This window comes from Silurus meridionalis, chromosome 12 (genome assembly GCF_014805685.1).
Source record: "Silurus meridionalis isolate SWU-2019-XX chromosome 12, ASM1480568v1, whole genome shotgun sequence".
NCBI classification, from domain to species: Eukaryota; Metazoa; Chordata; class Actinopteri; order Siluriformes; family Siluridae; genus Silurus; species Silurus meridionalis.
Genome location: NC_060895.1, coordinates 15,298,839 through 15,313,321, shown reverse-complemented (window position 1 = coordinate 15,313,321; position 14,483 = coordinate 15,298,839). Strand labels below are relative to the sequence as shown.

The 14,483-nt window shown below is 35.8% G+C and overlaps 1 protein-coding gene across 1 annotated transcript in view; it reads left to right on the top strand.

Moving 5' to 3' along the window:
* Nucleotides 1-14,483, top strand: part of LOC124394746 (LHFPL tetraspan subfamily member 6 protein) — a 51,078-nt gene that overhangs the window by 1,188 nt on the left and 35,407 nt on the right. The gene's annotated exons all lie outside the window — the stretch shown is intronic.

The following is a 14,483-nucleotide window of genomic DNA, read 5'->3' as shown; positions in this document are numbered from 1 at the left end:
ACATCATGTGTAATCATTAATCTCATTCCAACAGGAAGTTGGAGTTAAAAACGTTGAGCACAATCTGGCAAGACTTTTTTGTTTGCAAATAGAGACTTGGATTGAATTATAAGTTATATGAATGAATAATCACCTAAACAATTTTACATCTGATCACTGTTTTTGTATACAATATTTATTTTGGCATCTACAAACTTTTCTGGAGTAAAATTTGGTTCTCTTCTAAATGTATTTGCAATAGAAGTACTAGTCTTGTAGACCCTAATTTCACTGAAAGATGCATCGATGGGCTATTTAACCATAACCTAATCGACTTACAGGGAGAACACAAACAAATTCCCAAATTGTATAGAAATAAGTTTACACGTTTTACAATTGCATGATAGGAAGCTGTGCAAAAACCTGATCAAACTGTGAACAACTCACACCTACTTGAAAAAGTTTTACATGTCTTTAGGCAGACTGGCGGCAGTTTGTGCTGCATAGGCAGAATATCAAGGCAGAATATTCAGGTCCTGCTGGTTAAATGTATGTATGTATGTATGTATTTTTATAGTGGTGATCTAACTAATTCTAAATACATTATGTGGCCAAACATATGTAGACACCTGACCTTCTCAATCATACGTGAGAAGCATTTTTGTTTGTTCAAATGTAACTGCTATTACCTATGATTAGGTTATGATCAGACATTAGACATATGGTATATATTTTGTCTTATATGTCTAAGCGGAAGCCTGTTGTATTGTGTACTGCTCAGAATGAATAGTGTGTATATCATCGGCTTTATATAAAAGAACTCTGTCAGCTGAAAAAACAGTGACACTTGTTATTTTGTCCTAACCTCCTCCTCCTACACTAGACTATTGAATATCTAGTCATTATAGCAAAACACATAGTGTCACCTTTGGGTTTTATTTGCAGTTTACAGTAAATTGCGTCCACAGCAACGTTTTTGTAGTGTGTATGGCTTAAGGGGGCAGTTTGCATGGTTTAAAATGGCTTTGGTGCTAATCGTTTCATTTCACACATACCCTAGGAAAAAAATGTGATTTGCAATATTGTGTTGCAGTGGTTAGGGCTACTTTATTCATTTTCGACATCTGTTTACATTTTTTCAGCCTGGAAATTACCTGTAATCTCAGCCAGAACAGAGCGAGAACATGCTTAGCTCTGCCCTTTTTCTTTGAAAAAAAAAGCAAGGCCATTAGTTATACATAGTTGCAGGAGATGGGGTGCGGTAAGAGGGACGGAGACAGCTTGTGAGTGGTTTGATTGCCAGTGCGATTCTATTTGCAGGCAGCAAAAGACAGACTGTGTTCAAAACAGTGTTACCCAAACTGGTCCTTAGGGTCTTCCAGATGGCCCACATTTTCACATTCTTACAGATGGAATCACATTTAAAGCATAATCAAGAACACAACATAGCTGGTGTGGTTCTTCCTGAATACTCAGAAGTTCTTGACTATGCAAATGAGCATTGATTCTGTGCTCAGTTCTGATATCAATGATGTCTTTCCCTTGTAAGTCCAATATCTGTGACATTTTCTCTTTTAATTTGTCTCCTAACATGCCCTGATGCAGATGTTATGATTCAGCAATCCCATAAAGCTCAAACAAGTATGTTTTGGTCTCCACTTAGTGAGAACATATCATATTCCTCAGAAGTCATTGTTCACTTTGTAATGAAAAGGCTATTGGATTCCAGTCTGAAATGCATTTCCTCTTCTGCTTGTCCTTGTGGTTTAGAGAGCACTGATACCACCATCCACTTATTCAGGTTGCCTTCTCTTCCAAAATAACATTAAAATCCAATACAGAAGGAACCTGATTCACTTTAGACTGGAGAACCGAGGACTGTAATTCCAAACTCTTAAGTTCTTCCCCACAGTGTGACATAATAGGCTTTTATCCCTTCCCCACCCATCGTTGTCTGGCAGAGTTCTGGCACAAAGTCGAAGATCAGAAACAGAGGCTATGCAGGGATTCTTTAAGGAATGCTGACTCTTATTTCTGTTCCGGCTCCATGGCTGTGCTTCAGAATGTGTAAAAGATGTGCAGCACATCGTTCACAAAGGGCAGTGTGAATGCCTATTTGACTTCAGCTGAAAGTGGGTTCTTTGATTGTGGCTGGAAAATAAGTGGACTGTCCCAGTTGTAACCCTGTGTTTTAGACAATCACACATTGTCACACCACTACGTGGGTGAAATAGTTTGAACGTTCAAAGCAGAAACTCATTGCTGAAAACAACTGAACAGCTTTGTCCAAATCTTTCTGTACTTTCTGTACTTTCGGGGCTGTGTGCTGCATTTCAGCTTATAGGTTCTGCACTGTGTTTATAAATACTGCTGGCTCTTCCCTCTTATTAACTCAACTTGCATGCACACACACACACACACACACACACACACACACACACACACACAGACCCACACAGACCCATACTGTGGTTTGTCAACCTGCCATGAGCCAGTCACTTTACAATCGTGTTACATAGAGGCAGATCGCTGCTGACAGCTCTTTCCTTATCAGTCCGGCTCCTTAAGCTTCCATGCATTTTAATGATTCAGTGCATGACTGTACATGCAGAGCTTGCACATTAATCCAATTCCTTTGAAGTTTACCCTCAGATTGGTCCTGCACCTCTGTTGTTAAACAGCCCAGCTGAGCATGCACCTAACACATAGAACCATATGGCATTGGTTACTTTTGTAGAGCAGAGTACACCTACATATAAAGAGGAACACTGGGGTTAGAGAATGCAAATATATGCAAGAACTGATTAGTCGGGAAGTCTTTCAAGGACATTGAAGAATGTAATTTGTCATAGTAGTTCAACATGGTGAATAGTTCATTAGCATAACTCACAATGGTGATGAAGGGGACCACATTTTTTTTCAAGTTTTGTTTACACAAGTTTTTAAAAGGGTAGTCTGTAAAAAAAAAAAAAAAAAGATTAGATTGTTGTATTCTCCATACTGATTAGCAAAATGAGAATTTCTGTAGCTTTTCTGGAAGTAGTCTGTAGTGTGAGGGTTTGTAATGATTTCAGTCTTCAGGAAAAAGAACTTGGTGCATTCTGGTTTCTGAATTTGACATGCAGCAAAGTTTATAACTACTGTAAAATAAGTGATAGCATGATTTTTATTGTTTTATGGAAGTTCAACAATATTACATGTAACTGCCAATTGATACAAAAAATCTATTGGATCATTTTTTAATAAATAAACCAAAATCTTAGCAAATTGCTCTGGTATAAGAAGAATGAATTGATTCAGAATGTGCTGTTCTTGGAAAATAGTTTTTCATAAGGCCATGTCATACTACCCTGCTTTTGATTTATTTTAATATAAAACCTGTCTTATCATGCATCATCTTTTACTTATTTAAGTGCTTGTAGAAGGAATTAAAAAATGCTTTTTATTAATGTCAATTGATCCCATTTCAATTCATCCCTTATCTTAGGGGTCCTTGATATATTAATTAAAATAAAATCAGCTTTTTCTACTAACAGTCTCAGTAAACACAGTATACAAGTAGTAACCATAGTACCTCAAATGTTCAAATTATGCATTTCATCGTTACATGATTGCTAGAGTGTTTGAAATGATGGTGGGCTAAATTCAGTACAAACTGATTTGGTTTAATTGTTTTTTTCCCCTTTATTTTTTAATTGTTCTTATCTCCAGCAATTTTCCAAACATGAGGTGAGGTGATTAAGCCTTTATTAGTCTGTCTTTGAGTTCCTGAATTAATGGCGCACACTTAGTTCAGCTCAGTCAAGTGTATGTTATTGTGAACTAGTTTTATGGGAAAATAGACCTCAGCACCAACCATGTAATCCGCATAAACTGTGATGTTGTTCAACATAGAAAAGGAGGTACAATTGTAGCCTTGGCTCCTTGTTTACTCTAATTGAGCCCAAACCGCCAAAGAAAGAGAAGGATACTGCAAATAATAGAGTAAAAAAGAAAACTACCTTCATATTTAAACCTCACTTATGGTGTTCTCTGCATTCCTTTTGTTCTGTCTTAATGACAGACCATAGTCCAGGGCAATGACAGAAACTCCCTATGGTTTTTCTTCTATTCAGTGGCTGTCCATTTAGCCAATGACTGGTGACTCCTCAGTCTCATCACAGAAATGGCCCGATGAGATGTTCTCACCTTCTCTGTTAAAAGGACTAGCTTTGTTCTCTTAGAGATGACAGATGATAATGGTATTGGGTTTGAAAGGAGAGGCTGATATATTACAAGGCTCATTTGGGTGCTTATTAAAGATTGGGCTCTGCAATTCCACAATGTATTATGGTGTAAAATATTCAGAACATTCTAAATACATCATCCTACATGGATAAGGCAAATAGTGTTTGATGGCTACATTTAATATCGCATTCCGTTCAGCTATAATTTTAATACTTTTTTATTCAAGACTTGCTTCCCAAATAACTTTGATGCACAATATCAATTTCTTCCAGAAACCTGAACTGAGTTTGTTATGAGTGTGGTTGTGTTCTTTTTCAAAATGTGTAACAGAAGACAGCGTTAGAATCGGCAAAGGCCTTTGTCATTAGATCGTCTTTTATGGCAAAAATCAATCAAGCTCTTATAGATGTGGGCACATGGAATTCAGTAAGCCAGTTAATTTCAGTTATTCATACAAAATCAATATGGTACAACATGTAGGCATGCGGTTTGTACATATCTGGATTAGAGATGCAGTATGCAAAATTTGAAATCAAATTAAAACTATAATAATCATTCAGATTCACTGACACTGGGAACACTGGCTTTTTTCATGTTCATGTTTTTCATTTTTTTTACTTTTATTTGAATACACCATGGCCAGAATTTTGCTCTGCCGCTATTACAGCTGTTTTTCCATAATGCAACCGGTAAACATGGTTGCCAAGTCTCAGCAAAAGTTCCGGCCTATGTACATCTTAAAACCGACTAACAACAAGAGCAGAAAGTAGCCTAGAGAATTTGTGAGGAAAAAAAGACATCATATTGTACAACATAAATGATTATATACATTGTAGATACCATATCTACACTTTCACATTCCCTGTGTTTGTAGAAATTGATTATTTGGCTTTTTTCATCCACCATCTAGTTGCAAAGTTGTCCTTTTTTTTTTTTAAAGGTAGCATTTTTGGATAGTTATATATAGTTTAGGCATATGTACATAGAAGATCAATGGCAATCGATTGGGATGTTATTATCAGTATTTTATTTTGTATTTGCAATTATCCTAACAGGTAACACTGTGATCTATAGTGTAAGTAACAAACAGCCTCTTTAACACAGGGACCCACCAAGAGTTAATCCATTTTTTTGCTAACCCTGAACGTATCTAAAACAAGCACCCAAGAAAGGTTAATAGCTGATGCAGTGTTTTCTGAATAACCATATGTCTTTAAGGATATGCAAATGAGCACGATTGCAAGTGGAGTGATTGCTTCATCATCATTCAGCTTGGTTGCTCTAACTATAAAAGCCCACAGTTTTAGTCTCTTGGCATTTGATATAAAGCTGAAGTCAGATTTAAATCTGGTAATTAATTAACAGTAGCGTTATCTCATGTACGCTTGTGGTTTTCAGTGATCGGACTGCTAAAGTGGAGAACAATTAAGGCACTCTTATAAAAGCACATTTGACTCCCTCAAGGGTGTACAGGAACAGTTTACTCTGTGAGGCCGTATCGCTCTGAGGTAATGTTACTAATACGCCATTCTCAGTTGCTCTCCTCCTCTTCTTCTCTTTGTTCCAACTTTTTGCAAAGTCTCTCTTGCACATGGTAATCACCCTATGTTCTAAGTTTTACTTCAGTTCAACTTTCCCCTAAATTACTTTTCTGACCCACTCTTTTTTCTTACTTTCTCTCTGATCTGCTCTCAATCCTCTGTGTGAACTAAAGCATGGCATGCTGAGTGGAAGGAAAGCGCTGCCCAATAGTGTTCAATGACCTACAAGGGCACATAGAAAAAGGGAGGCAGGAAAAAATAGGAACGGGAGATAGAAAACAAAAAAGGGATTGTCAGACAGCAGGTCAGCTCAGTGCCGGACTGTCCAGCTCCAGCAGGGATTTGTCTCAGTCAAACAGGATATCTACGGCACTAAAGGGTAGACAGAAAGCGTTATTTCAGCCTTTTTGGATTCTAAACCCTTGTTTTCAGCTGTACAGAGCCAAGTATGGAGTGGCCACTGCACCAATCCTTACTTAGCTCAATCTAAAAAAAGGGAAACTGAATTACATTATCTGAAAATGGATGAACAACCAGGAAATTAACGAACACTATTACAGTACAGTTCTGTTTCCCTTGTTTTCAGCTTTACAGGGCCAAGTGTGGAGTGGCCACTCCACACCAATCCTTACTTAGCTCGATCTGAAATAACTAAAGCACAGCCTGCTGTGGAGAAGAGGATGCCTGTTGGACTTGCTATTGCTCAACCAATGTTCAAATTAGGAAACAGTTGTGTGGGGAAATTATTTTATTTCCAAACATAGCTGTGGTTTCGTATGAAAGGTTTATGTGAACTAAATCTCATCCCGAGGTTTTTGCCTCTGTTTCTGTGGAGTGAAATGCAGACAGGGCATTTGTGTAATTATTTATGTGATTTATGTAAAAATTTTTATGAACCAAAAAGGATAGGTGTCTGAAATTAGTAATCATGTACACTTGTTAATCGTTACTGAAACAGTCTTGATGAATTAATGATAATGGATTTTTCACTCTGAGATCCTCTTCTTCAGAGAAATGCATTAATTCATTAAGACTAATTTCATTTTATTAATGATTAACACATGTTGAGCTACATGATTAATAATTGTAGTGATTTAGTTCAACTGCATAGTGAAGGATAGGATTGCACAGAAGAAGAGCACATGATTTAGGAAGACATTTAAGGCACCAGCTGTAAACATACCTTGACATTTACTTTAATGGCAGAGTTTGAAGCGAGTTCTCTTACTGGAAGCAGCTGGAATTCTTTCTATTAATGCACATAACAAATGTTCACATTCTTAGATGGCTTTACTCAGGAATGGGGAAGCGAGAGCAAAGGAATTTTGACCAATTCCTGCTGACACCTATGTCCAAACCTGTCTGTTACACAGTTATTATTTTTGTGTATATTTGCTTGATATTTTCTAATAAACTTAGTTGGTACTGTTTCCAGAATATAAACTAATTAGTCAATTATGAATGCAAAAAATGCTTCTATTTTGCATTATTTTCTTATTCTGTACACTAATTTCATTACAAATTATATTCCCAACAACAACTTTGTCTGAAAATTAGAATCTTCAAAACACATGAATTACAGATTTTCATAGTATTTGAAATGTTCCCCTGTTTTGCTTTAATGAAAGTGTGCACTCAAGCTGGCATGGACTCTACACGTTTGGGCAAAATCTTATGATGTATTTTAGATTAAATCTATTGAAGTATCATCTAAACAGTTGCTTCAGTAGAAGAGTTTAGTCATGAGGAAAATCTGACTTTTTTTGTACGAAGCAGGTAATACAGGCACTATCATTTTTTGTGTACATTTAAATAGAAACCTGGAAAATTTAGAATACTGAACATTTAATTTTTGTATTTAAAAATTTTACAACATTCAACATTCTAAAACATTCTATATTCTTCCAATTTTAAATGAAAAGCAACGACAAAGAATTCCAGTTTTTTAATGTAGTCTTTTGGACCTCTGTGGTTAAACCATTATTGTAACCAAACACAATACAGATTGACTCAAATAAGTTCAGACATGCTAAAATGAGTTAGCACCTTTTCAGTACTTTTCAGCAACAATTTTCAATGCCTTTATATGTTAAACTTAATGCCTTTGGGGTTAGAGTTTGTATGAAGCAGGTGAGTATACAAAGGAGGGTGAATAATGAATGCAGCACAGGAAATCCATCAACTGGCTGTTTTTGTTGTTGTTGGTGGTGGTTTTCAACAGTTCTCTCATCCTGTGCAGTTAGTTAAAGCCTTGTACTAGACTATGCACGGGTAAGCAATGATGTCTCTGAACGCTGACCTCAAAGAAAGCAGAAAAAATTTACTTTCCTGATGTAGCCGATCCTGACAGTAGCTCTTCTTTGAAACGTCTGCATAGCTTTACAGTGATAAGCTGTTTTAATACACTAAGTGCTGATTCAGTATTCCTTGTCTGAAAACATCATTACTCACACATGGTCACACATGATCAAGCTGATAGACTAAGATCCATAATGTCAGCGTAGCCAAAATAACTTGGTGGTTCTTTGAAAAATGGAATTAAGCCTGTCATAACTGTGGGTTGTAAATATTCCCAGTATCACTAACAACAGCTGAATGCAGGCCATTCTGTCTGTAATGTAGAAAAATCCTGTTTTAAAATGGACTCCATGCACACGTCCTGACATGTATAGTGTTATGCAGTGCATAATAGTGCATTATCTTGTTAAGCGTGTGTATAACAATGACACAGTGACTGTAAATACCAGACTGCATCTGTTATCTGGTTGTTCTCCAGAGTACCACTTCACTGAGCCTGTACGTTCGACCTGCCCCAATTCATCACTTCTCTTCAGTGTCTCATGTATTCGAGTACATTTCCATTTTTTTAACTTATGTTTGAAAAACTGGTTTAGGTTTGTATAAAGTTGCGGTTAGGGTTTTCGACGTAGTGATGAATTGACTATAGTTGAATAAATCTAAACCCAAACCCCACCAACCACAGTCTGTGCTATCCAAACCATGTTTAAAAGACTGCCTGGGCATTTTCAAAAGTGCTGCTAATTTACAGCACATAGAATTTTGCATTGAAAAATATTTAAAAATAACTAATGCATAAATAGCAGTATTTTCTTTTTATTATTATTATTACTTTTTTAATTAAATCACACAACTATGTTACTTAATAAAAACTCTATAGCACAAAATATTTAAGTGAATAATCAGTGCAGTAATATCGCTACTTCAGCATCCCAGCTTCTATACTCCAAGCTCAGGTTCCTGGCTTTGTGCAGTTTTGAAATTTCTCCCACATGCCCATGCAAGTTTTCTTTGACTTTTCCAGTTTCCTCCCTGCTGTCAGATGAATTGGCTAAAATTAATTGCCCTCAAGTGTGAATATGTATTTGCAGGACTACATTCAGGGTGTGTTCGTGCCTTAATGTTTTTTTGATAGGCTCTTACTCTACTACAATCACAACCAAGATTAAACAAGTAGAGCTTATGAGTGAATAAAAGTATAATATTATCAGGCTTTATCAATTTGTAGACACAATAAAAGATTATATGTTTTAAATATGGTAGGACTGTGTCTGTTTAACTTCATTCATTTATAAAGCTCTGTTGCAGATGACATAAAGAATGAATAAATGGTGTATGTCATTAAACATTCAAAGCATTTGGCAGACATTTTTATCCAGAGTGACTTCCAATTATTTCATTTATAAAGTTGAGGGTTAAGGGCTGAATTTGTGGTAGCTTGGTGGTACTGGCACTTGATCTCACTCCTATTTCTGACTAAAACAGTGGTTATTACACCATGAATACAATTTAAATGACTTCCCTTATAATGAAATACATAATACATTTATTTCTTCCAGCATTAGTGCAAGTGCTTGTGCATGAATTCCAATTGCTTATGTTTTCTGATCCCTAGGTGGCTGATGATTGAAAAAGACCTCTAGCTGGAAAAGTGATATCCCTGCCTAAATCTTCTCACCAATATCCTCCACAGTGTAGAGAGCGAATATTAGATTATTTTTCTTGTTCTTCCATGTAATAAATGTTCTTTTTCTTCATGTCCACCAGGATATACTTTCTGTCACACAGCAGTTGGATGGCCTTGTGGTATTATGGGGTGTCTTGTTCCCATTGCAGCAAAGGGTCACAAGCCTTAGTGGGTGTAAAACAGTTGTAGTTGAGCAGATCCATAGCTATGTTCAGTAATCCATCAGTTACCAGTCTCTTGTGCCAAATTCCTTCTCAGAAATAGATGTAATTAGAAAACAGCCAAGTTTTTTTTACATCTTCATATGTCGAAACTGAAAGCAGTTTGTAAGGAATGTTTCTGTTTAAGCTGATATATTCAGATAGTCTTTGTTACTGCTGATTAATATCTGATGGAGACCGTGGGGCATCTCAGGTTGAGAAATTTCCTTGCAAGTAAAAAAAACAATGAAATTGTGTTTTATTTCCTGTCTGATAAGGAGAAAACATATTCCTGAAAAACATGAAAACAGAGCAGCAGGGCACAAATAACCGTTATCACCTTGGGTATGGCTCCTTAATCTCATCACACAGCAAAACCTTCGAGCAAAATGAAGCTTTTTGTACCAAATTCTTGAAAATATCTTATTTTGCTTGTCAGCGTTGTTTGGCAATGATGAATTATATCATTATGATCACAAGAAAGATCGCATGACCTCCAAAATGCAGGATATTTACTTTTCTTGTCATACACAGTTGAACCTTTATGTTATATTTCCCAGAGAAAAATGTCATGCTTTAAATGGGCTTCAAAAGCTTGCTGTGCTGCCTGGGCTACATAAACAGAGACTTGAAAACAAACCTAAATGCGATTTCTCCGTGTTTACACAGCACTCTTGGTCGAATCAGAGCGATGTTTTTTTCATGGAGCATTCCATAACTCTTGCGTTTCGTCAATGGGCCCCCACTGAGAGTCAGTTTTTGGTGTTGCATATCCATGAGTTCCAGCCCTGTGGGTGGTCAGAACAAGGGCCAAAAATTTAGCTTGTACAACTAGAAATATGCTGTGAATACAAACCAATTGTAAAATTTGGGCTATCTTATACATATATGCATGAAGACAAACAGCCAGTACATAGAAAGCCATATAGCCCAAAAGTTTGTATATCATTCATCAAAAGAACCATACCATTATTTAAACAAAAATAGCACTAACTGCTGCACACACTTTATTGTTGCAGTATTTTTTTTGTAGACTTTCCCCTGAGATGGTCAGGGTTTCTTTCAGAGCTTCTTAAAGATCATTGGAGCTAGATAATGACCTCTCTTAAACCTTTCGATCCAACTACTCTCAGTGTAACTTGACTGGGCAGGGTCTTTTATCTGACCAGGCAGCTTTTAGCACTGATTCTCTCTTCTCTAAATTTCTTTCTTAACTAAGAACAATTTAGCAGCACACCTCATTAGCAGTATATTACCAGCATAAATATGCACTCAACATTTTGTTGTAGCAATACAAATATGTAGAAACTTTTAGGTCCAGAAAAATGTATTATTATTATTATATGGTTCTGTTATTATTTGTAACCATTATGCTGCCACAGGACACTTTTTACTTATATTATAATCATTCGGTGCTTTTTTGTCTATTTTGCTGCTGTTTTCCAATTCTACCACTGACATTGGGACAGTTTTACTCCTTAAACTCTTAAACAGCATCAATATAGAAAATCAAAAAGCAAAAGTTAGCATATTTATTGTCCTGTGCAATTTCATAGTCACACCCTGGTACAACCTTAAAAAAACCTTTTTTTCAAACTATGTTATATTGAGAAGTAACAATAAATCCTACACTTAATTTCACTTGACTTTACTTAACTTGACCCTGTCTATGTTAATGATCATAATCAATCTAACTGCATTTGTGGGTTAAGAAAAATCACATTTTGAATGTGCTACGCAAAACCAACATGGTCTTACATTTGCCTGTCCGTAACACTAGCACATATAGAATATTAGTTTTTGAACTAGGACTAAGTTAGTATTTTTATGTCAAAATGAATGAAATCGAACCACATTACTGTTTTCCTTTGTTTTGTTTGTTTCTTTCAAAATGGCTCTAGGTGTAAAAAGAACTAGGTGTAAAAAAAAAGAGTTCTGCTGTGTTACATCATAGTTTCTAACAGATGCTGAAAATTCCAATTCTGTAGATACAATAGGCTTCTGTATGGCCTAGATCTTTATACAGTACAGATCAAAGGTATTAGGGCATGATGATGCCTCTGTTGATATCTCACCAGAGAGGATGTGAAACACGTCTCCAACCAAATGGTAAAGTGGAGTTATTAACAGCAGTAGAATTACTACAGGGAATAAAGCCTAGCTGTCAAATATCCTGCTCTGAAATAGCATCCAGAGTCTAGCCATGTTTAACTTAAAGCCCTAAACTGCAGTTGTGCCACTGAGCTGGTGAACAGCCTTTATTTTTAGCTTGAGTGAAAGCTGAAACTGGAGCTCTTTTAGAGCTCATTCTTCCCCCCTCTTTCACCTGTCCAATGTACTGGCAGGAAGTTGCATACTGGTCTCTCTATTTTAACAATCCTGCTGTGAGTGAATGCTTCCTTTCCCATAAACCCCTGTCATTTCATTGTCCCTAATCCTTCTCCCCTAAACCAGACGTATCAGACTCGTATCAGGTTTTCCATCCCACTGCTCGTATTCACATCTGTGTTGTGCTCGCAAAGCCAAACCAAAAAAACACTGAAAGGAACGCTCTTTGCCAGCAGATTTGAAAAGTAAAAATGCACAAATACACTTTACGTAATATCATTTTAGGTTTGAAATAGATACTTTTAAATATCTACTTTATGTGTTTTGTCACCTAATGCTTTAACTTGCCCTGACTACATTACAACAGAAACATTTCTACATTATTCTCACTACATTTTTAAACACTACATCACTACAGACACTACATTCATATAATCATACTGGGATTCGACTGGTTTGGATTTGATCTAAATGCCAAACAAATCTAAAGTTTAACAGATGTAATAGCAGCAATTAATACTGAATAGCTCTTACTCTACTTTCTTGCTACCTACAATGTGTCCTATTAATGCAGTTTGTATTGTGATGCCTATCTATTAGTATTTAGTTTTCAGTTTTGAGTCACAGTTACTATCATGCTAGCTAACATTTCCAGGTTTAGGAAAAAGCTATTGTTGGTTAGCTAATATTTTCCTACATTCCTTCTTTCTTTGTTGAAACGAACTTTAATTGACCATAAATAACAAATACCAGTGTGAGATTTGAGACAGATGGTTCCCCCTTATTAATCTCTTTTAAACTTTTACTTTCATAATTTAAGTCACTTTAGGAGTTATTTTGTATATAAATTAGCATGGGTAAAGAATTTGAAGCTGTACAACTATTACCAGAGGATTGATTTAGATTGGCTCAACACTCCTGATTATAAAAATGATATTCTGCCTTTCTCCCTTTCTCTATAATTTTATCTATTTTTTGTCTCTACATAAAATTGTTTAGTCACACGTGCTCATCTTAATCTGATGGTTCGGAGGAGTTGTGTTCAGAATGCACACAAACATGAAACGATGGTTTGATGTTCAAGAGTAATAAGTGTATCGCAAACACTGCATTGTTTTAGGCTAAAAGCAACAGCATAATGATAAAAAAATGTCTTACAACCTTACTTATTGCTATTTCTTTTTAATTAAAGGTGAATATCATTAAAGTTTCTTTAATGATATTCTAAAAATTATTGAGGCCAGAATAGTGGCGCATTATACAGTAGGTGCTACACACTATATATATATATATATATATATATATATATATATATATATATATATATATATATATATATATATATATATATATATATATTTCCATCTAAACTCAAACTTCAGGTACTGAATTATTCATGTAGACTTAATCACTTCTAGTTGATGTTATTTTTTTTATTTTTTACCAAATCCTTTGGGCGACTACAGAGCAATTATTTACCCGACCCTGTTATATGTGCATTCAGTTTACACCAGTGAAAAATCTGATATTTAGCAAACACCACCATGTTCTAGACATTTCTTAAATCCAGAAGGCACATTTGCATGTTTATGTATATAATGTTAACTGAACAAACAAAACTCAAGTTCAGCTTGTTTTCAATTAGTGCCTTGTATGGTCATTCATTTTCACTGAACTTTCTGTCTTGTCAGAAATCAGACCAGTGATCAGAAAGTCTGAATGAGAGCTGCTTTGCAGTCTGCTGACTTCTCCTTTTCACCCCAGCTGAATGGTTCTCCTTTGGTTTAATTTAGTGCTGTGGCGCCTAGTGGCACACACAAAGAAAATCCCAAGTGTACCAGCACAGAACATTGTAGCTGAGGAAAACAATCTCTTGTTTTTTCATCCTGCGTTCAGCCTGCATTGTGTGCCGCTTTAATGAGTCCTTTAATGGAGCATTTTCCTTAAAACTCGTCCAGTCAGAGATTAATAGTTAAATATTAAGTATTAGAGTAATCTAGAATTATGAAATGATACTGAAGTGATCAAATACTATTTAATGATATCTTCTATCATGTACAGTATGTTCTTTTACAGTTTACATATAATACCAATAAAATAAGGAAAATATTGAAACACTTGTTCAATCACATAACATTTTTGAAGCACTTCACTGTCAGTTTCTAACAGGACTCCAAAAAAATGCTTCATTAAAGCAAAAGAAATATGCAAAACTTTAAGTTG